Source organism: Pristis pectinata, chromosome 1, assembly GCF_009764475.1.
Source record: "Pristis pectinata isolate sPriPec2 chromosome 1, sPriPec2.1.pri, whole genome shotgun sequence".
Lineage (NCBI taxonomy): Eukaryota > Metazoa > Chordata > Chondrichthyes > Rhinopristiformes > Pristidae > Pristis > Pristis pectinata.
In genome coordinates, this window is record NC_067405.1 from 91,148,539 (window position 1) to 91,169,578 (window position 21,040).

Genomic DNA, 21,040 nt, shown 5'->3' on the forward strand with positions numbered 1-21,040 from the left:
TCAAGGGGGCTGTGGAGGCTCAGACTGAGTATCTTCAAGGCAAGAGATTGGTAGGTTTTTGGATATTAGAATCAAGGAATATGGGTTTATGCAGGAAAGTGCCACTGAGGTAAAAAGTCAGCCATGATCTTATAGAATAGCAGACCTGGCACAAAGGGGCAAGTGGCCTACTCCTGCTACAAAACGGCAGTGACTACATTTCAAAAATACCTCATTAGCAGGGAAAGGGATTTGAGGTTTTTAAACTAGAGAGTTAGTTCAGTTACAAGGAAGTTATTCCTTCTGCAGGTTCATGAAGCACAAGGGGAAATCTGGGTGAGGTGTCTGCTGAGTGACAGTAAACAGTTAAAAGGAAGATGACTAGCTTGTGCAAGGCAAAGATGTCTGGGGCGGCACAATGTGAGATTGGTATTTAGAGACAGCTGGCAGCACAGTCCTGTCAAACGTTATGCAATGGTCTTAGAAAACGAGGTGGGATTTTTCAAAGTTTTCAAAGATTGGTATCTTTTTACCTTTATCTTTGATTGTTCCAGATAATGACATGATAAGAGTGCAAGAGGTGACACTGCATGTAGAATGGAAGGGGAGGAACACTTGATCTTTTTTTCTGTCAAAATAAAACTGCAGGGGCTAGAAGTCAGAAATAAAAACATAGAATGCTCAACCGGTCAGGCTGCATCATTGGAGAGATAAGCAGAGTTAACATTTCAGGTTAATGGTCTCTCATCAGAATGAGAAAGCAAGCACGTTGCAGGGGGGAAAGGGGGTGGTGGAGAATGAGCGAAATGGAGGAGGCGGAAACCCTCCTTCAGTGCTGCAGGTTTCTATGAATCTATGATTTAAGTGGTTTAAATGCAGATCAGCCACAATGGTAGGGAAAGGCTTGAGAAGTTAAATGGGCCATTCCTATATCCAACTTTGTTCCTATATTAATCACATAGGTGAAGTGTAATATAATTGGAGTTGGTTGATTTGTAGTGTCACACCTTTCTCAAATGAAAGTTTGCATTCTGATGACTGGTAATGGTTCACTAAATAGCATAAACACTTCAGGTGTAGGTCGCAGCATATAAGCAGAAAAACACAGCAGATAATAGCTGTTTGTCTTATTTAATTAAGCAGTTACATACCTGCTGGTTGCTTCAGGGATAGTGACAGTATGTTGGAGCTCGGTTTCATTCCGAGCGCACTGAACTGTACAGAGTTACAATGGCATGGAGGCTCTCACAGCCTGAGGATGTCCCGAAGCCCTTTGTACACAAAGAAGTGCTTGTTGGAAGTTTGGTCACGGTTGTAATGCGGGGGACTATGACACGTGGGTGTGTAGGCAACAGAGGGACCATACCAGATCAAAACATAAGAACATATGAAATAGGAGCTGGAGTCAGCCCATGTGCCCAACCCCCCCCCCCCCCCCCCCCCCCCCCCCCCCCCCCCCCCGAGCCTTCTCCACCATTCATCAAGATCATGGCTTACCTTGCACTATCCACAAATCCTTTGATTTCCTTAATATCCAGAAATTTATTGATCACTGCTTGGAATGAATTCAATGACTGAACCTTTACAGCCTCTAGGGTAGGGAATTCCAAAAATAAGACCATAAGATATAGGAGCAGAATTAGGCCATTCGACCCATCAAGTGTGCTCCACTATTCAATCATGGCTGATTGTTCCTCAACCCCATTCTCCTGCCTTCTCCTCATAACCCTTAACCCTCTTACCAATTAAGAACCTATCAATCTCTGTCTTAAATAAACCCAACGACCTGGCCTCCACAGCCGACAAATTCCACAGGTTCACCACCCTCTGGCTGAAGAAATTCCTCCTCATCTCAGTTTTAAAGGGATGTCCCTTATTCTGAGGCTGTGCCCTTTCCTGCAGTGAAGGAGGCATGAATTGACATATCAAGAAACCTAGTGGGACACTTACCCTTCAGTCCTTGTTTTACACCCCAACAAAGGCATGGATATAAAGAGCAGCAAACCTGGCCCTTCACAGCCTGCTGAAAGGACGTATAAGAAAATAGGAGCAGGAGTAGGCCACTCGGCCCCTCAAGACTGCCCCGGCTTTCTATATGATCATGGTTGATTTATGCTGGCTTCAACTCCTCTGCTGTGCTGGTTTCTCAAGGAAAGGAAATGATTTTCTCTGGGTGATTGCAAAACAGCAAGGCAAATACTGAAAGGAACATCTATTCAGCCCATCCAGGTTTACTGGTTTACATACCATCTACTCGTAGTTACCATCAGGCAGGAGGTACAGAAGCCTGAAGTCCCACACCACCAGGTTCAAGAACAGCTACTTCCCTTCAACTACTCAGTTCTTGAACCAACCTGCACAACCTTAATCACTACCTCAGTATAGCAACACTGTGACCACTTTGCACTACAATGGAGACACAAGGCATGAACATCGATTTCTCTAACTTCCAGTAAGCGCTCCCCTCTGTCCCCCCTCTGTTTTCCCTTATACCACTGGCCCCATCACCCCTTCCCTCTCCCCTCCCCCACCCTCTCGATCTGCCCATCACCCACACATCCCTCCCTCCAGTTCCCTCCTCACCTCCTTCCCTTTGTTCCATGGTCCACCGTCCTCTCCTAACAGATTCCATCTTCTTCAGCCCTTTATCACCTCCCAGCCTCTTACATCATTCCCACTCTCCCCCTACCCCACCTGCCTATCTTCCACCCCCTCACCTGGATCCACCTATCACCTGCCAGCTCTCGCTCCTCCCCCTCCCCCCATCCTTTCATACTGGCTGTCACCCCTATTTCTTTCCGGTCCTGAGGAAGGGTCTCAACCTGAAATGTCGACTGTCCATTTCCCCTCATAGATGCTGCCTGACCCGCTGAAATCCTCCAGCATTTTGTGTGTTGCTTGCACTACAATGGACTTTGTTTTGTTCTAATTGTGTTCTTTCTTGTAAAAATTGTGCATAATTTATTCTTCAATTTATGCTTTTCTTGTGAATGCTGCTTATATGATGCCGTGTGCCTGTGATGCTGCTGCAAGTTTTTCATTGCACCTGTGCATACATGTACTTGTGCATATGACAATAAACTCGACTTTGACCTTTGACTTTGGTAAGAAGGAGAGAGGCAAAGTCTCAAACATAAGTAATTATTCTTAAGATCGAATGACAGGGCCCACCCTATTGTAGGCAGTGATTAGACAGGCTTAGGGAGGAGAAGGAAGCATATTTGCTTATGGCTCTATTTCTCAATTGCCGACGATTTCTTTGTTCTCTCATTGGTTTCAGCTGCCCTGGCACCTATAAGCCCTGCCACTCCTTCTAAACTTGACCCTGCCTCCAGTCCCTCCATATCACATCCTCTCCAGCTCCTTTAAGCTGCTTCATCAAACAAACCTCCAGCTTTGAATCACCTTTTCTAATTCGCACTGAAAATGAAAGCAAAACAGCGCAGGTGCTGGAAACAGATAAATCAACATAGCACCTCTAACGTGGTGTTAGATCACAAACTGCTTCTCCAGAGCATAATTAGACTGTGTATGATGTTGCGTTACACAGAACGTCAGAACAGGTGGAATTGGTTTATAGGAGCTTCTTGCTGTGGACAGAGAGACAGAAAGTTTTAGGGAGGGAATTCCAGAGCTTGAGGCCTTCGGAGTTTGAAGGCAGCGTCTGTGGAAGGGAAAACTGGGTCATCATTTCAGGTGGGTGACCTTTCAACATAAAAGCAGTAGGTTATCTGGCCCTTCAGTCATGCTCCACCATCCATGACTGATCTATTGCCTCAACACCATCTCATCACAGTCAATATAGCTTCTGGACTATGTTCTGAATCATTAACTGTATCCCTCTGAATCACTGAGTATTTCCAATATCTCCTTAGTCCCTCAGGGCCAATGTTTGCTTGTTAAGGTTCTTGGAACGTGCTTCATTACTGCTTTAACTCAGGGGGTTGTCAGTCTGTGGAGTTCTCTATCCCAGAGGTTGGAGACACAAGGGACTGCAGATGTTGGAGCCTGGAGCAAAAAACAAACTGCCGGAGGAACTCAATGGGTCGAGCAGCATCTGTGGAGGCAGAGGGGATGGTCAACGTCTCAGGTTGAGCACCTGAGTCAGGACTGAGAGTGTAGGAGGGTTCACGGCTGGGTTCTATGAGGGCTTCTTACTGGGGACAGAGAGACGGAAAGTTTTAGGGAGGGAATTCCAGAGCTTGAGGCCCTCAGAGTTTGAAGGCAGCGTCTGCGGAAGGGAAGACTGGGTCACCATTTCGGCGGGGGCGGGGGGGGGAAGGTGACCTTACAATATAAAAATTAGGAAAGTAGTAAGCCATTAGGGATTTAGGAATCAGATGGGAAAGCTGACGCTAGTGCATCAGTAAAGGTCGGTCATAGAGAATGGTAAAGCAGTCATGAGAGCCTCTATGTCTTATCCCTGCTTCCAGTTCTATATAAATGCATCGTATCCAGTGGAACTGCTGACAGAAGAAGTTAATGTCTGGCAGACAACATTGAGATATTAAAGAGCCTCGATATCAAAGCTTTCTTATTGTGCTTCTTTAAATCAGTGTCATTCAAGATTCAGGAACCGCCCATGCGTTATATTGGGCTTTTTGATGTGCTGTACACTGTCACAGAAAACAGAGGAGGTGCGATGTACCATCCACATCATTTCTTCAGCTTCCTTCCCTGCCTGCCCACAAACCTGCTGATGTTGCAGGGACTGTGGGGAGGTTGTGCAAGCAGGCTCTTGTAATTCCTTACCCGAGTCTTGTCATTCACCTGCTCGGCTGAAGGCAGAAACTTGGCCAGGCTGTAAACTGTTTAGCTTGATCAAAGGCTCTGGTCTTTGCATCCTCCACTTCTTAGGCAGTCGAGGGTAATTTGCTTTCTCTCTGGTGGGGTAGGCACCAGCTACCTCGTGGACTTGACAGAGAACAGAAGGGTCTGCTGCACCACACTCCAACACAGACAGACAGAGAGACCAAGACACACACACACACACACACACACACACACACACACACACACACACACACACACACACACACACACACAGCCATGTACATTTGCTCAACACACCACCCTGCTCCTCTCTCTGCTTCAGTCACATATCCCTCCGTCACCTCTATCACCCCTACCTCAGTCACTGGATCTGATCTAATGCAGGAGCCATGTGACCTTTCCCCTCAGCCTAGGGGAAAGTTCCCCCTGCCTCTTCCAAGTGCAATTCTGGTTACCCCAGTACAGGAAGGAAGTGGAGGCTTTGGAAAAGGTACAGAAGAGGTTTTGCAAGATGTTGGAGCAACAAATAAAGTGCTGGAAGAACTCAGTGGGTTAAGCAGCATCTGTGGGAGGAAGGGAATTGTCGATGTTTCGGGTTGAGACCCTGCATCAGGACTGAGAGTGGAGAGGCGAGACGGCCGATAATAAAGAGGAGAAGGGGAGTGGCAAGAAAGGATTCCGAGGCGATTGGTGGACTGAGGAGGGGTGTGCGATGACAGACAGGTAGTGCCAGGTATGGGAGGTGAGCGGGGGTGGAGTTGGAAGGCTGTGGCTGGTGGAAGATAGATGGAGGCAGACAGAGAGAGGGAGAGAGGAAAAAGAAGATAGTCAACAGATGGAGCAAGGTGGGGGAAGGGGAGTGGGAAGATGGGAGGCTTCTGCTGGAGGGGGATAAGCGGGAACACAAAGCGCTACCAGAGCTGGATTTGGATAAGAAAAGGAGGTGAGAATAGGAGCCATTATGGGACAGGTGAACAACAGCTGGAACCAGATAGGGGTCGGGGGGTGTGTGTGGAGAGAAACCTGTGTGTGAAGTGGGTGGATGGATTCAGGAGAGGGAAGGGGACGAGTTCTGCATGGGTGTAAGAAGCAGCGCCAATGCAGTCATCAATGTAACAGAGAAAGAGTTGGGGAGTGGTACCGGAGAGGGTTTGGCACAGGGACTGTTCCATGTAGCCAACAAAAAGACTGGCATAGTTGGGGCCCATGCGAGTGCCCATTTGTAGAAAGTCAAAAGAGAAGTTGTTTAAGGTAAGGACAAGTTCTGCCAGGCGGATGAGAGTTTTGGTGGGGGGGAACTGGTTGGATCTTTGTTGTAGAAAGAAGCAGAGGGCTTTTAGACCTTCTTGATGGGGGATGGAGGTATATAGAGACTGGACATCCATAGTGAAGATGAAGTGGTGGGGGCCGGGGAATTGGAAGTTGTCCAAATGGTGGAGGGCATGTGAGGTGTCCTGGATGTAAGTGGGCAGTGACGGGACAAGGGGAGACAGGATGGAGTCAAGGTATGAGGAGATAAGTTTGGTGGGGCAAGAGCGGGCAGAAACAATGGACCTACCAGCACAGTCCTGTTTGTAGATCTTGGGTAAGAGAAAAAAGCAGGAAGTGCAGAGTTGAGGCAATATCAGGTTGGAGGCTGTGGAGGGAAGATCTCCTAATGTAATGAGATCTGTGACAGTGTGGGAGATGATGGCCTGGTGTTTGTCGGTGGGGTCATCGTCCAGGGGTTGGTGAGGGGAGGTGTCCAAGAGCTGTCGTCTGGCCTTTGCAAGGTAGCGATCAGTCCGTCTGACTACAACGGCACCACCCTTGTCTGTAGGTTTGATGACTCGGTTGTAATTGGTGCGAAGTGAATAGAGGGCTGCGCGAATGGAGGGGGTGAGGTTGGAGTGGGCCAGTGGAGTGGAGAAGTCGAGGCGGCTGATGTCATGATGGCAACTGGAGATGAAAAGGTCGCGGGAGGGTAAAAGGCCCGAAGGGAGTGTCCAAGAAGAAGGGGAGTGTTGGAGTCAATGAGAAAGGGTCACCAGTGAGGAGTAAGGACTTGGCAAGATGCTGCCTGGATTAGAGGGCATGTGCTATAAGGAGAGGTTGGACAAACTTGGGGTGTTTTCTCTGGAGCAGCAGAGGCTGAGGGGAGACCTGATGGAATTTTGTAAAATTACGAGAGTCACAGATAGGGTAGGCAGCCTAAATCTTTTACCCAGAGTGAAAGTGTCATGTACTGGAGGACATGCATTTAAGATGAGAGGGGGAAAGTTTAAGGGAGATGGGCAGGGCAAGTTTTTTACACGGAGAGTAGTGGGTGTCTGGAACAGGCTGCCAGGGGTGGTGGTGGAAGGAGATACAATAGTGGTGTTTAAGAGGCTTTTAGATAAACACATGAATATGCAGGGACTGGAGGGATATGGACCACGTGCAGGCAGAAGAGATTCAGCACAGACATGGTGGGCCACGAAGTGCCTGCTCCTGTGCTGTACTGTTCTCTGTTCTAAAAGACTGCAGATGCTGGAATCTGGAGCAGAAAACAAATTGCTGGAGGAACTCTGCGGGTCAGGCAGCTTCAGTGGAGGCGAAGGGATGGACGACGTTTTGGGTCGAGACATGGTGCCTGTTCTCTGACGCAGGGACCATGAAAGGGAACAGGCTTTTTGGTGGGAGTTAAAGATGCTGTGGTGTCCAGTTTAAGTTTTACCTTACAGTGCAGCTGTCCTTCATCATACCACTGGAGTGTCAGCACTGGATACATGCACAAGTCTTTGGGCTTTTCCTTGAACCCACAGCTTCTGATTCAGACAACCTGGTTATTCGCTGTTACTTGTTCTGCAGTCACTGGGAGATGTGGTGGTAGCAAATGTTAATGAAGCTGATCAGGTACCTCGATAAGATGTCTGGAATTCCCCTTCAATTACGTGGAGTTTCAGTCATGTGCAAGGGGAGGCAAGCATGTAACACAGTGCCTGCGCTGTGATTTGCAGAGGTTGCAATGGTTCATCACACGGTGTAGACAGTGTTGCCAGATTATAGGAAGGATGTTGCAAGGCAGCAGCAGGATGTACAAGGCACTCATGACACAAGTCCCAGCTCCTGAAATTGAACAGGTTCACTCAGCACCAAGATAGGATGTAATATGGATTGCTTTGTTGTGACTGGATCTGATCCAGATCACAGGGCTCCTGTACCGGATCTGATCCAGATCACAGGGCTCCTGTACCGGATCTGATCCAGATCACAGGGCTCCTGTACCGGATCTGATCCAGATCACAGGGCTCCTGTACCGGATCTGATCCAGATCACAGGGCTCCTGTACCGGATCTGATCCAGATCACAGGGCTCCTGTACTGGATCTGATCCAGATCACAGGGCTCCTGAACCGGATCTGATCCAGATCACAGGGCAGTGTCATTTATTCTTTCTATCTGTATGGTGGAGTCAGTCGGACAAAGCTTCCACTGTCTGAATTCCTACAGTCAGATGCAGTCCTCTCTTCTCTGCATTCATTAGGGTCTCCTGTGTGAGTCATTAAGTTGGGGACAGTGAAGCCCCAGTGTCTCTGTTCAGTATGTAACTGAGGAGAAGCCATGTTCGAGGTTTCTGTGTGCCTAAAGCTGTCTATCAGATTTTGTTTTGCAGCGTCTCTTTTGCGAATGGAACAAAGCCCAGATCTCTTGCCTGTAGCTAAGCATGAAGGTTGGTACGTAACTGTATGTATATAATTTCTTTTTAACGTTGCCAAGTCAACCGGACTGGCCCTATGTCTTTCACGAAGAGGAGTTAAGCTTCCTGCAGATGGGATTTCACCCTCTGGGGGTAACTGGGAAAAAGTCCTTTTCCCAAACATACCACAAGCTACACTTCAACAGTAAAACAAATCCAATGAAGTGCAGCTTTGCAGGAAGATGCTCCACTCAGCCGACTTTTCATGCATCACAACTTACGGCCGCCTAGCAAAAAGATCATCACCTCTGAGTCGTCGCTCTTCTCCCTTGAATTAGATATGAGGACAATGATGAGACTAGCAGCACCCATCACTACAATGGAGAAAACCGGAAAGCAGTTAAAAATATAAATTTGGAAGCTGTGTTCTGATACCCTGCAATGCCACAAGCTTTGCTTAGTTTAATAGCGCACCAATGAACTGACCTGGCATTTTCACTACATTAAAGTTGCAACATACATGCAAGTTGTTGCAGTAAACAGATTGAGAAACATAGGGCTCATTCACTTCTTCGATCTGAAACTGTAGCTCTGTTTTTCTCTCCACAGATGCTTCCTGACCTGCTGAGTGTTTCTAGCATTTTCTGGTTTTATTTCAGATTTCCAGCAATGGCCATTTTGTTATTTTCATTTCCTGTTGACTTCACTGCCACCTTTGCACCAGGAATGCCAGCTGGGAAGAAGTGTTCTTCTCATTCAGATAGAATTTCCATTTGTCCCTTTTGCCTTCTTCATCCTCACTGGCTTCTGTTTCCCTCCTTGTCTTTGAGATATCCCTTCATTCCATTCATCCCTTCCCCCCACCTTCTCTTCAACTTGCTGCTCACTTGTTTTCTCTCTTTCCCAGTTCTGGCGAAGGGTCTTCAACCTGTAATGTTAACTGTTTTTCTCACTCCACGGTTGCTGCCTGAACTGCTGAGTGTTTCCAGCGTTTTCTGAATTTTATTTCAGATTTCCAGCATCTGCAGTTTTTTTCTTTTATTTTCAGGGCTTCTGCACGGCCTTCCACAAGCTTCTCAGAGAAGCATGAAGTTGCATACTTGCATACTTTAACTGACTCCTTCTGTGGCCTTGCCCCTACACATTTCTAGTCTTAAATTCTGAGATATCAAGACTCCTCCAATTCAAGCCTCCTGCACTTTCCTATTTCAGTAGCTCCAACAACTCCACCATTAAGTTGCTAAGCCCCTTAGCTGTGGAATTCCATACCTTCCCCTTCCACCTCTCTATGACTTTCCCCTCTTTAAAAACAATCCTTAAAACCTATTTCTCCAGCAAGCTTCCAGTCACCTACACCAAGCTTTCTGCCTAATTATATTCAACGACACTCCTACAAAGTTCTGTGGCATGTTTTATTACATAAAAAAGGTGCAATATATATATATATGCAACTTGTCATGGTAAATGAATCAAAAAAGGGCTTATGCATTTCACAGTGAAACAAGCTGTCTGGTACTGAATGTATTTATTTTCATAAGTGCAGAGCCTTCAGGTTGTAATTATTATTGGTGAATTAAAACAAAATGATCTTTCTTCATCTGTGTCTTTTATCTCTATTTTAATCTCAATTTTCTTTCCCTCTCTGTTTTGCTTTCTGTACATGATTTTATATTGAATTAATTATTCTAAGTTCTATTTCTTGGTTTGATCTGCCTCAGTAAGCATGGCAAAGCCCTGTTACTTCTCTCACCAGAGGGGATCGCCTCTTTAGAATGCATTCCCTCAGTTCCTACCATTTCTGCCTCTCCATTTTCCCTTCACCATGTCCATTTTCTTTTTATTTGCCTCATGGTAGGTACAGTTTCCTTTGTTGAGCACAAGTTGTTGCTGCAGGGAAATTTGATCATCGTAGAATCACTCCATCTCTAAAAAGAGAAAAGCTTGCACTTAGTCCGTGCCGTTCCTGCTGGAGGGGGTCCAATATTCTTGCGGGCAGCTTTGCTAGAGCTGTTGGGGAGGGTTTAAACTAATTTGGCAGGGGGATGGGAACCCAAGTGATAGGTCAGAGGTTGGTGCATTTAGTGTACAAGTAGATGCAGCGTGTAGAAAGACTGTGAGGAAGGATGAACAGTTGAAAGGGCAAAATTGCAGTCAGTTGGATGGGCTGAAGTGTATCTACTTAGATGCGAGAAGCATCAGGAATAAGGGTGATGAACTTAGAGCATGGGTCAGTACATGGAACTATGACGTTGTGGCTATTATACAGACTTGGCTATCACAAGGGTCGGAACGGCTGCTGGATATTCCGGGGTTTAGATGTTCCAAAAGGGACAGGGATAGAGGTAAAAGAGGTGGGGGAGTGGCTTTGCTGATCAGGGACAGTATCATGGCTATAGAAAGGGAGGACGTCTTGGACGGATCGTCTACTGAGTGTGGATGGAAGTCAGAAACAGGAAGGGAGTGATCACTCTGTTGGGAGTATTCTACAGACCCTCCCCAGTAGCAGCAGAGACATTGAGGAGCAGATCGGGAGACAGATTTTGGAAAGGTGCAAAAATAACAGGGTTGTTGTCATGGATGATTTCAACTTCCCTAATATTGATTGGCATCTCCTTAGTGTAAAGGGGATAGATGGGGCAGAGTTTGTGTGTCCAGGAAGGATTCTTGATACAGTATGTGGACAGGCCGAGTAGAGGAGAGGCCATACTGGACCTGGTACTAGGCAACGAGCCTGATCAGATCTCAGATCTCTCAGTAGGAGAGCATTTTGGAGACAGTGACCATAATTCCTTAACCTTATTGTAGCCTTGGAGAGGGATAGAAGCAGACGATATGGGAAAGTATTTAATTGGGGGAGGGGGAATTATGAAGCTATTAGGCAGGAACTTGGGAGCGTAAGTTGGGAACAAATGTTCTTGGGGAAGTGCACAATGGAAATGTGGAGGTTGTTTAGGGAGTACTTGTATGGGGTTCTGGATAGGTCTGTCCATTGAGGCAAGGTAAGGATGGTAGAGTGAAGAGACAGAGAATATCTTGTCAAGAGAAAGAAAGAAGCTTACCTAAGGTTCAGAAAGCAAGGATCAGACAGGGCTCTGGAGAGTTACAAGGTAGCCAAGAGAAAGCTTAAGAATGGACTTAGGAGAGCTAGAAGGGGGCATGAGAAGGCCTTGGCAAGTAGGATTAAGGAAAACCCTAAGGCATTCTACACGTATCTGAAGATAGGAGGATGACTAGAGTGAGGGTAGGACCTATCAGGGATAAAAGAGGAAACATGTGCCTGGAGTTGGAAGAAGTAGGGGAGGTCCTTAATGAGCACTCTGCTTCAGTATTCACCAGTGAAAGAGACCTTGACATTTGTGAAGATGGCATACAACAGGTTGATATGCTGGGACAAGTCGACATGAGGAAAGAGATATGCTGGAATTTTTGAAAAACATTGAGGTAGATAAGTCACCAGGGCTGGACAGGATATACCCAAGGTTATTACGGGAAGGGAGGGAAGAGATTGCTGTGCCTTTGGTGATGATCTTTGCATCCTCACTGGCCACAGGAGTAGTTCCAGATGATTGGATGGTGGCAAATGTTGTTCCTTTGTTCAAGAAAGGGAGTAGGATAACCCTGGGAATTACAAACCAGTGAGTCTTACTTCATTGGTGGGAAAACTACTGGAGAAGATTCTTAGAGACAGGATTTATGAGCATTTTTTGGAGAAGCATCGGCTGATTAGGGACAGTCAGCATAGCTTTTTGAGGGGCAGGTCATGCCTCACAAGCCTGATTGAGTTCTTGAGGATGTGACAAAGCACATTGATGAAGGTAGAGCTGTGGATGTGGTGTACGTGGATCTTAGTAAGGCGTTTGACAAGGTTCCTCATGGAAGGCTCATTCAGAAAGTCAAGATGCATGGGATCCAGGGAAACATGTTTGTGTGGATTCAGAAATGGCTCACCCATAGAATACAGAGGCTGGTTGTGGATAGAGTGTATTCTGCCTGGAGGTCGGTGACTAGTGGTGTTCTGCAGGGATCTGTCCTGGGACCTGTGATTTTTATAAATGACTTGGATGAGGATGTGGAAAGGTGGGTTAGTAAGTTTGCAGATGACATGAAGGTCGGTGGTGTTGTGGATAGTGTAGAAGGTTGCTGTAGGATACAACAGGGCATTGATAGGATGCAGAGCTGGGCTGAGAAGTGGCAGATGGAGTTCAACCTGGAAAAGTGTGAAGCGATACACTTTGGAAGGTCAAATTTGAAGACAGAATACAAGGTTAATGGCAGGACTCTTAGCAGTGTGGAGGAACAGAGGTATCTTGGGGTCCATGTCCATAGATCCCTCAAGATTGCCACGCAGGTTGATAGGTTTGTTAAGAAGGTGTATGGTGTGTTGGCCTACATTAGTCGGGTTATTGAGTTCAAGAGCTGTGAGGTAATGTTGCAGCTCTATAAAACTGGTTAGACCACACTTGGAATATTGTGTTCGGTTCTGTTTGCCTCATTATAGGAAGGATGTGGAAGCTTTAGAGAGGGCGCAGTAGAGATTTACCAGGATGCAGGGGAGCACATCTTATGAGGATAGGTTCAGTGAGCTAGGGATTTTCTCTTTGGAGCAAAGGGGGATGAGAGGTGACTTGATAGAGGTGTACAAGATGATGAGGCCTAGATCGAGTGGACAGTTAGAAACTTTTTCCCAGGACGAAAGTGGCTAACATGAGGGGGCATAATTTTAAGGTGACTGGAGGAAGATATGGGGGGGTGTCAGAGGTAAGTTTTTTACACAGAGAGTGATGGGTGTGTGGAATGCATTGCCGGCAGAGGTGGTGGAGGCAGATACATTAGGGACATTTAAGAGACTCTTGGATAGTTACATGAATGATAGAAAAGTGGAGGGCTATGTGGGAGGGAAGGGTTGGATAGATCTTAGGGTAGGATAAAATGTCGGCACAACATTGTGGGTCAAAGGGCCTGTACTGTGCTGTAATGTTCTATGTTTCCCAATCACAAAGTTAATTTGTGGAGAAATTCAGCATCCAATTTACACATGGCAGGATCACACAACACCCAATGTGATTATGACCATCGTGCAGCTAGTAGAGCCACTGCCTCGCAGTTCTGGGAATCTGGGTTCTGTCCCGACCTCGGGTGCTGTCCACGTGGAGTTTGCACGCCTACCCTGTGACAATGTGGGTTTCCTCCAGGTGCTCCAGTTAACTCCCAAATCCTAAAGATGCGTGGGTTGGTGGGTTAATTGGCCACTGTAAATCTTCCCTAGTGTGCAGGCGAGTGGTGGAATCTCGGGCGAGTTGATGAGAATGTGAGAGAGTAAAATGGGATTAGTGCAGGATTAGTGTAAGTAGGTGCTTGATGGTCAGTGTGGACTAGGTGGGATGAAGGGCCTTTCTCTGTGCTGTATGACTCTACATAGAACATAGAACAGTACAGCACAATACAGGCCCTTCAGCCCACCATGTTGTGCCGACCTTCTAACCTCGCCTAAGACTATCTAACCCCTTCCTCCCACATATCCCTCTATTTTAAATTCCTCCATGTGCTTATCCTTGAACTTGACCAATGTACCTGCCTCCACCACCACCCCAGGCAGCACATTCCATGCTCCAACCACTCTCTGGGTAAAAAACCCTCCCCTGATATCTCCCTTGAACTTCCCACCCATTACCTTAATGCCCTGGGAAAGAGGCACTGGCTGTCCACTCTATCTATTCCTCCTAATATTTTATACACCTCTATCATGTCTCCTCTCATCCTCCTTCTCTCCAAAGAGTAAAGCCCTAGCTCCCTTGGTCTCTCCTCATAATGCATACTCTCTTAACCAGGCAGCATCCTGGTAAATCTCCTCTGCACCCTTTCCAATGCCTCCACATCCTTCCTATAATGAGGTGACCAGAACTGCACACAGTATTCTAAGTGTGGTCTAACCAGAGTTTTGTAGAGCTGCATCATTACCTCGCGGCTCTTAAACTCAATCCCTCGACTTATGAAAGCTAACACCCCATAAGCTTTCTTAACTACCCTATCCGCCTGTGAGGAAACTTTCAGGGATCTGTGGATATGGACCCCCAGATCCCTCTGCTCCTCCACACTACCAAGAATCCTGCCATTAACTTTGTACTCTGTCTTGGAGTTTGTCCTTCCAAAGTGTACCACCTCACACTTCTCCGGATTGAACTCCATCTGCCACTCTCTGACATGTTTTTTGGTGATTTTGATTCAGGGTTATATACTGATCAGGATACTAGAGAACACTTCTTGTGAAAGAGGGCTCTTTTATGTCCATGAAAGACTTCGGTTTTGTGAAAGACACCACCTCTGACCGTATGGTTCTCTGACAGTACTCATTGTACCTCAGCTCTGATTGTGTGCTCAGACTGGGACATGAGCCCATGAGCTTCTCACCCAGAGCTGAGAGAGCTAAAATGATTTGCTTTCCTTTTGCACTGGCAGTCTACTAACTATACCAGATTTTCAAGTTGACAATCTCGGTGTATAATAACATTGAAACCACAAAAGAACACATGCAGGGGAGAGTGGCAACACGCCAGCTGGATTCATACCACATACAGGTGCTTGTGACTCACTTGGCTCTGTGGGCACACTGGGTTTATCTGTCTGGGTGAGGGGTTGGGTGGGGGGGGGAATTGGTTTGATGAGAGGAGGTCAGGGTGGAGTGGGCAGGTGTAGTAGATTAACCAAGCCTCAGCATGTCTTGAAGGCTTTTATTCTCCCAAACCTGTGTTTGTGCTGGTGCTGCCTTGTTACTTGTTAATGCTGACGCCAATAACAAACACAGGTCTAATAACTTTCTCAATACTTCCATAAACATGTTTCTTGTATGCGTACCAGATGAATTTATGATGTGGGTGACAAGAATGGGGGAGGTGGGATGAGCAGCAGCAATCAAAATTTGCTGAAATGAATAACAAACTTGTATCTATGTAATGCATTTAATGCAGTGAAACATCCTGGGGCACTTCACAGGAATGTTAGTGAACTACATTTGACGGTGAGCTGAATGAGAAGTTGATCAAAGAGGTACCTAAAAGCATGGTCAGAGAGGGAAGCTTTAAGGAGAGATTTAAAAGGGGAGATAGAGATAAAAAGAATATTTAGAAGGGGACTTTCAGAGCATGAACCCCAGGCGCATGAAGGGACAGTCACAGATAGTGCAAGGATGAAAATCAGAGATATACAAGGGACTGAAAATGGAGGAATGGAGAGATGAACGAGAGTTAGCAGAAGTTGTAGAAGAGAGAGTTATGGAGAGTTGTAGAAAAGAAAGTTAGCAGAAGTTGTAGAAGAGAGGGTTATAGAGAGTTGTAGAAAAGATAGTTAGCAGAAGTTGTAGAAGTTAAAAGGAATGAGCCTTCAGAGGAGGCAGGAAACATGAATGGGCATTTTACACTCAAGGTGTTGCCTTACTGGGAGTCACTAGGAATCAAGAGAGTACAAGGAAACTGGATGAGTAGGACTTGGTGTGTGCTAAGATCTTGACTGAAAATGATAGCCTTCAATTTATCACTGTCAAAGTTGGGAAGAAAAGGCTGAATTTGGGTAGACAACCACAAGTTTCTGCCCCATGTTCATGCAGTCATGTTCAGTGACTTGTTCAGTCACATTCAGGGAGCACAGGAATGGACCATTTAGTTGAAGAAATTGTGGCTGCTCTGTGTCCAAATTCCATATATCCTTCTTTATCCTTTAATAATGACTTCAGTGAATCCTATATTCATTCCTCTTCACTAACAACAGTTTAATGACTCTCCTTCAATGGCTCTTCTTCAATTAGTCTGCATCAATGACTCCCCATTAATGACTCTCCTTGGAATGACTCCCTCCAATGCCAGACTGCATGACTTGTCTTCAATGACTCCTCTTTTTCTTTTTCTTCTTCTACTACGACGTCATCATCATCTTCCTATGGAGTCCGTCAGGATTGAAAAAGACTTTCTCTGACCCCACTTTGTGAATTCAACAGATGACTGACAAGACAATGTGGGAACTTTTCCACAGGCAAGGCAAGAGATGCCTGTCTGGGCAGGTAGTGGGATGATTTGTGAGGTGTTGTATTCTTGGGTTTCTGTGTGCTTCTGATGCACAGCCCCACATTATGAATCCCATCCCAAACGTTCCTTCTCCACTTTGACTGGTCACGGACCAAAAATCCCACATTTGGGGTACCATGATCAGATTTTTTTCCCCCTCTCTGCCTGGTGATCTCTTGCCATGAAGAAGCTTGGAACAGAGTGCCTGTTTCAGGAGTCTGGTGATGGGCACGTAAGTGAGCTAGCCTGACAACCGGAACTGACTGAGTGTAAGTAGGCTCTCAATGCTGCAGCTGTTGGCGTGGGAGCAGACTCTGGCATTATTTTCTCATCCTTCTCTGGATTTGGAGAGACACCATCGGTGGCATCATTCCAGTGGCTTCATATGCCTGCTGTAGGAAGCATATTGGAGGACAGGGATTGTTGCTGCCCTATAGACCATGAGTTTTGTGCCACATTTGAGATCTTGATTTTCAAACACTTTTTTCTCAATCCACCAATGCTCTCTGGTGCATTGAAGGGAACAGTGACTTTCATCATCGACGTCTGGCTTTGCTGACTGGTGACTCTCCAGAGGTTGTCCATGCTTCCAGGATCTCGTGGTCAGAGGGTGGTGATGTACAGTGGTGGCAGGTTGGTAGAGGACTACTGTCTTGCATTTGTTGAGTGCAGGGTTCATCCTCTTGTGTGCTTCAGTGAACAAGTCAATGATGGCTTGCAACTTGGCATCTAAACGTGCACAAATATAAGCATCATCTGCTTGCTGCAGCTCAACTGCGGACATTGGTTGGTCTTGATTCTGGTTCAGTTATCGTAGATGGAACAGCATCCTATTAGTTTTGAAGATTAGCTCCACCCCTGTAGGCAGTTTGGTGCAGCATTGTGACAAGAAACATTTGAAAGATTATTGGTGCAACGATGCAGCCTTGTTCAACACTGGTCTTCACTGAGACTGGCACTGTTATTGACCAGTTGGTCAGGAGCATAGCTTGCAACTGTATCAGGGAGAGATGAATTTTTTGTGGGCCGACAAATTTGAGGAGCATGCTCCACTGTCCTCCCCAGTTGGAGTCAAAAACTTCAGTAAGATCTATAAAAGCCATGTGAAGTGGTTGGTTCTGCTCTCTGCACTTCTCTTGGAGTTATCACATGGTGGAGATCATATCGACTGTTTCTTTGGATGGACAGAGTCCACGCTGAGGTTTGGGGAGCAGCTCCTCCTCCATTGGCTGGACGTAGTTGAGGAGGACCCTGGTAATGAATTTCCCTGTGTCAGACAACATGGAGATCCCTCTGTAGTCACCACAATTGGGCTTGCCTCTTTTCTTGAAGATGGCCATAACGATGTCTCCCAGGTCCCCCTGGTTTACCCTTCTCTTCCCAGATGACCTTGACATTACATATTTGTGACCGAAGCTCATTGCCGACCAGTTTTCGAACTTCACCACGAACTTCACCATCTGGTCCTGGGGCCTCTGCAATGACTTCACTTCTATGAGTTTCCTTCCATGGCTCTTGTTCAATGTCCTCCCCAATAACTTTTCTTCAATGAATTCTGTTTAATGATTCCTATATAATGGCTCCTGATCAATAACTCCCTTTCAGAGAATCCTGATCAAAGAATCCTCTTCAGTGAGTCCTGATCAATGACTGCTTCCAGGTCAATGATTCTCCTTCATGTGGTTAACGGTGAAGACACTTCCTTCAAATGAAGGATAAGCTGGAGGAGAATGTACAGTGAAAATCCCTCCCCCTCACCTCATACTGTCAGGCGCCATGGCTAGCTATGATTAGACAAGTGTTGAAACAATATTTTTTGATCTTGTCTCTTTGTGACACCTGTATACACTTCTCATACTACACTCCCCACTGTTAATTGAATTAGGGGCCCAAAGGGAGACTCATTTGCTTTACTATGTGCCGAAAAGGCTGTAAATAATCCCGAGCACTCTCACCAGGGGCTAGCTCTGTGCTGATTAATGTTGTTTAGTTTCACAGAATAGATATTTGTTTTCATAAATCAGTATTTAAAACTGTTGGGGCATGGGCTCGGGCCTGTGGGAGTTCTTCACCAGCCACTAAATCTAAAACAATTGCCATCAAGACAGAGGGAAGATGAGGAACCTGTTTCACACACAGTAAGATGTGAGTGCATTGCCTGAAAGGGTGATGGAAGCAGATTCAATGGTATACTTCAGATAGATACTCATAAAGGAGAACATGCAGGCCTCTGGGGCAAAGACAGGGTGGGACTCCCTTGGGAAATTTAGGCTGAAAGGACATCTACTGCACCGGCTGCTTCTAAGACAACATTGCATAGTATTTTCTTATGCTCCCCCTTGCTGTCAATCTGCCCGGGGTCTTTTAGCTGAAGTTAAGCCAAGATCCAGTCCACCGTCTCAGAAACCATGGCACTATTCAAAGAAAAGAAAGGGAGTGTTCCCCAGTGTCGAGGTCCTTTATCGCCCAACCAATCTGACCAGATATCAGGTCATTGTGTCATAATTTCCCTTTCATTCAGAGCCTGCATTTATCATCCATCTTTAATCACCTTTAAGGTGCTGGTGATGAGCAAATCTCTTGAACTCTTCCAGTCCTTGTGAAGGTGGCACTTCTACAGTGCAGTTGGGATGAGATGTGCATGGTTCCAATCCGTGATGATATAACTCAGAACTGTGTGACTTGGCATGAAACTTATAGCTGGTATTGTCCTCTTGCATCTGCTGCCTTTGCCCTTCTGGATGGTAGAGTTCATAGGTCGGGGGGATGCTGTAAAAGGAATCTTGACAAGTTACTGCAGCGTTTTTTGCAGACAGAGTCATGGAGTCATACAGCACAGAAACCGGCCCTTTGCCCCAAATTGTCCATGCCGACCGAGGCACCTGGATGGTTCACTCTGCAGCATCAGTGCATAGGTGGTGGAGGGAGTGAATACTTCAAGCGTTGCCACTCAAGCAAACCACATAGTCATGGATGGGGGTTGAGCTTCTTGAGTATTGAACTCATCTGGACAAGTGGAGAGTATTCCATCAGAGTCATGACTTCTGCCTTGTGGGTAATGGAAAAGCTTTGAGGAGTTTGGAGGAGAGTAACATAAAGTCATGAGTAATATAGCATGGAAACAGGCCCTTCAGCCCAACTCATCCATGCTGACCAAGATGCCCATCTATGCTAGTCCCATTTGCCTGCATTTGGCCCATATCCTTCTTGACCTTTCCTATCCATATATCTGTTCAAGTGTCTTTTAAATGTCGTTATTATACTTGCTTTAACCTCTTCTTCTGGCAGCTCATTGTATATACACACCACCCTCTGCATGAAAAAGTTGCCACTCAGGTCTCTTTTAAATCTTTCCCCTCTTACCTTAAACTTATGCCCTCTAGTTTTTGGTTCCCTTTCCCTTGGAAAATGACTGAGTACATTCACCCTATCTACACCCCTCATGATTTTATACACCTCTATAAGGTCACCCCTCAGTCTACTACGCTCCAAGGAGTGAAGTCTTAGCCTGCCCTATAACTCAGGCCTTCAAGTCCTGGCAATATTCTTGTAAATCTTCTTTGCTCTCTTTCCAGCTTAATGATGTCTTTCCTATAACAGGGTAACCAAAACTGTACTCAATACTCCAGGTGCAGCCTCACCAATGTCTTATACAGCTGCAACATAACATCCCAACTCCTGTACTCAGTGCCTTGACTGATGAAGGCCAGTGTGCCAAACGCCTTCTTCACCACCCTGTCTACCTGTGCTGCCACTTTCAGGGAACTATGTACTTGTACTCCTGGATTCTCTCTGTTCAATGCACTACAAGATACCGAGCCTCTGATCTACTCTTGTAGTCACAGGTTGATCCAGTTGAGGTTCTGTTTAATGGTGACCTCAGCAGTTGATGATGGGACTTGGTGATGGCAGTGCCATTGATTGTCAAAAGCAGGTGATTAGGAAGCCTCTTGTTATAGATGGTCATTGCCTGGCACTTGTCTGACACAAATATTACTCACCACTTATCAGCCCTCGAATGTGCTTCAATCAGGGTGCATGCCTCTCAATATAAGCCAAGATGTTGCCCAGTCTTGTTGCATGCAGGCAGGTGCTGTTTCATTTTTGGAAGAGTTGCAATTGATATCGAACATTGCTCAGTCATTACTTCTGACCTTATGATGGAAGGAAGATCATTGATATAACAACCAAGGATGGTTGAGCCTATGACACTGTCCTGAGGAACTCCTACGGTGATGTCCTGGGGCTGAAACATTGACCTTCAACAATTTCAAGCACCTTCCTTTGTGCGAGGAGGGACTCCAACTGAAACTGAGTCCTCCCTTTGACTGTCATTGATTTCAGTATCACTGATATCCAGACAGGTTTGCTCTCCTGGGCAGGCACCAGTTATAGCTGGACTGGAAAAGCTTGCTAGTCATGTATTGTTTCTGAGTGTTGTAATTGGGATGTCATTGAAAGTCCCCTCCTGGGAAAACACTCAAGTTCAAGTTTATTGGCATGGGCAGACATATCCCGGGTATAAATGCCATAAAGATTTGCTTTTTGCAGGACCAGCACAGTACATTACAAAGATG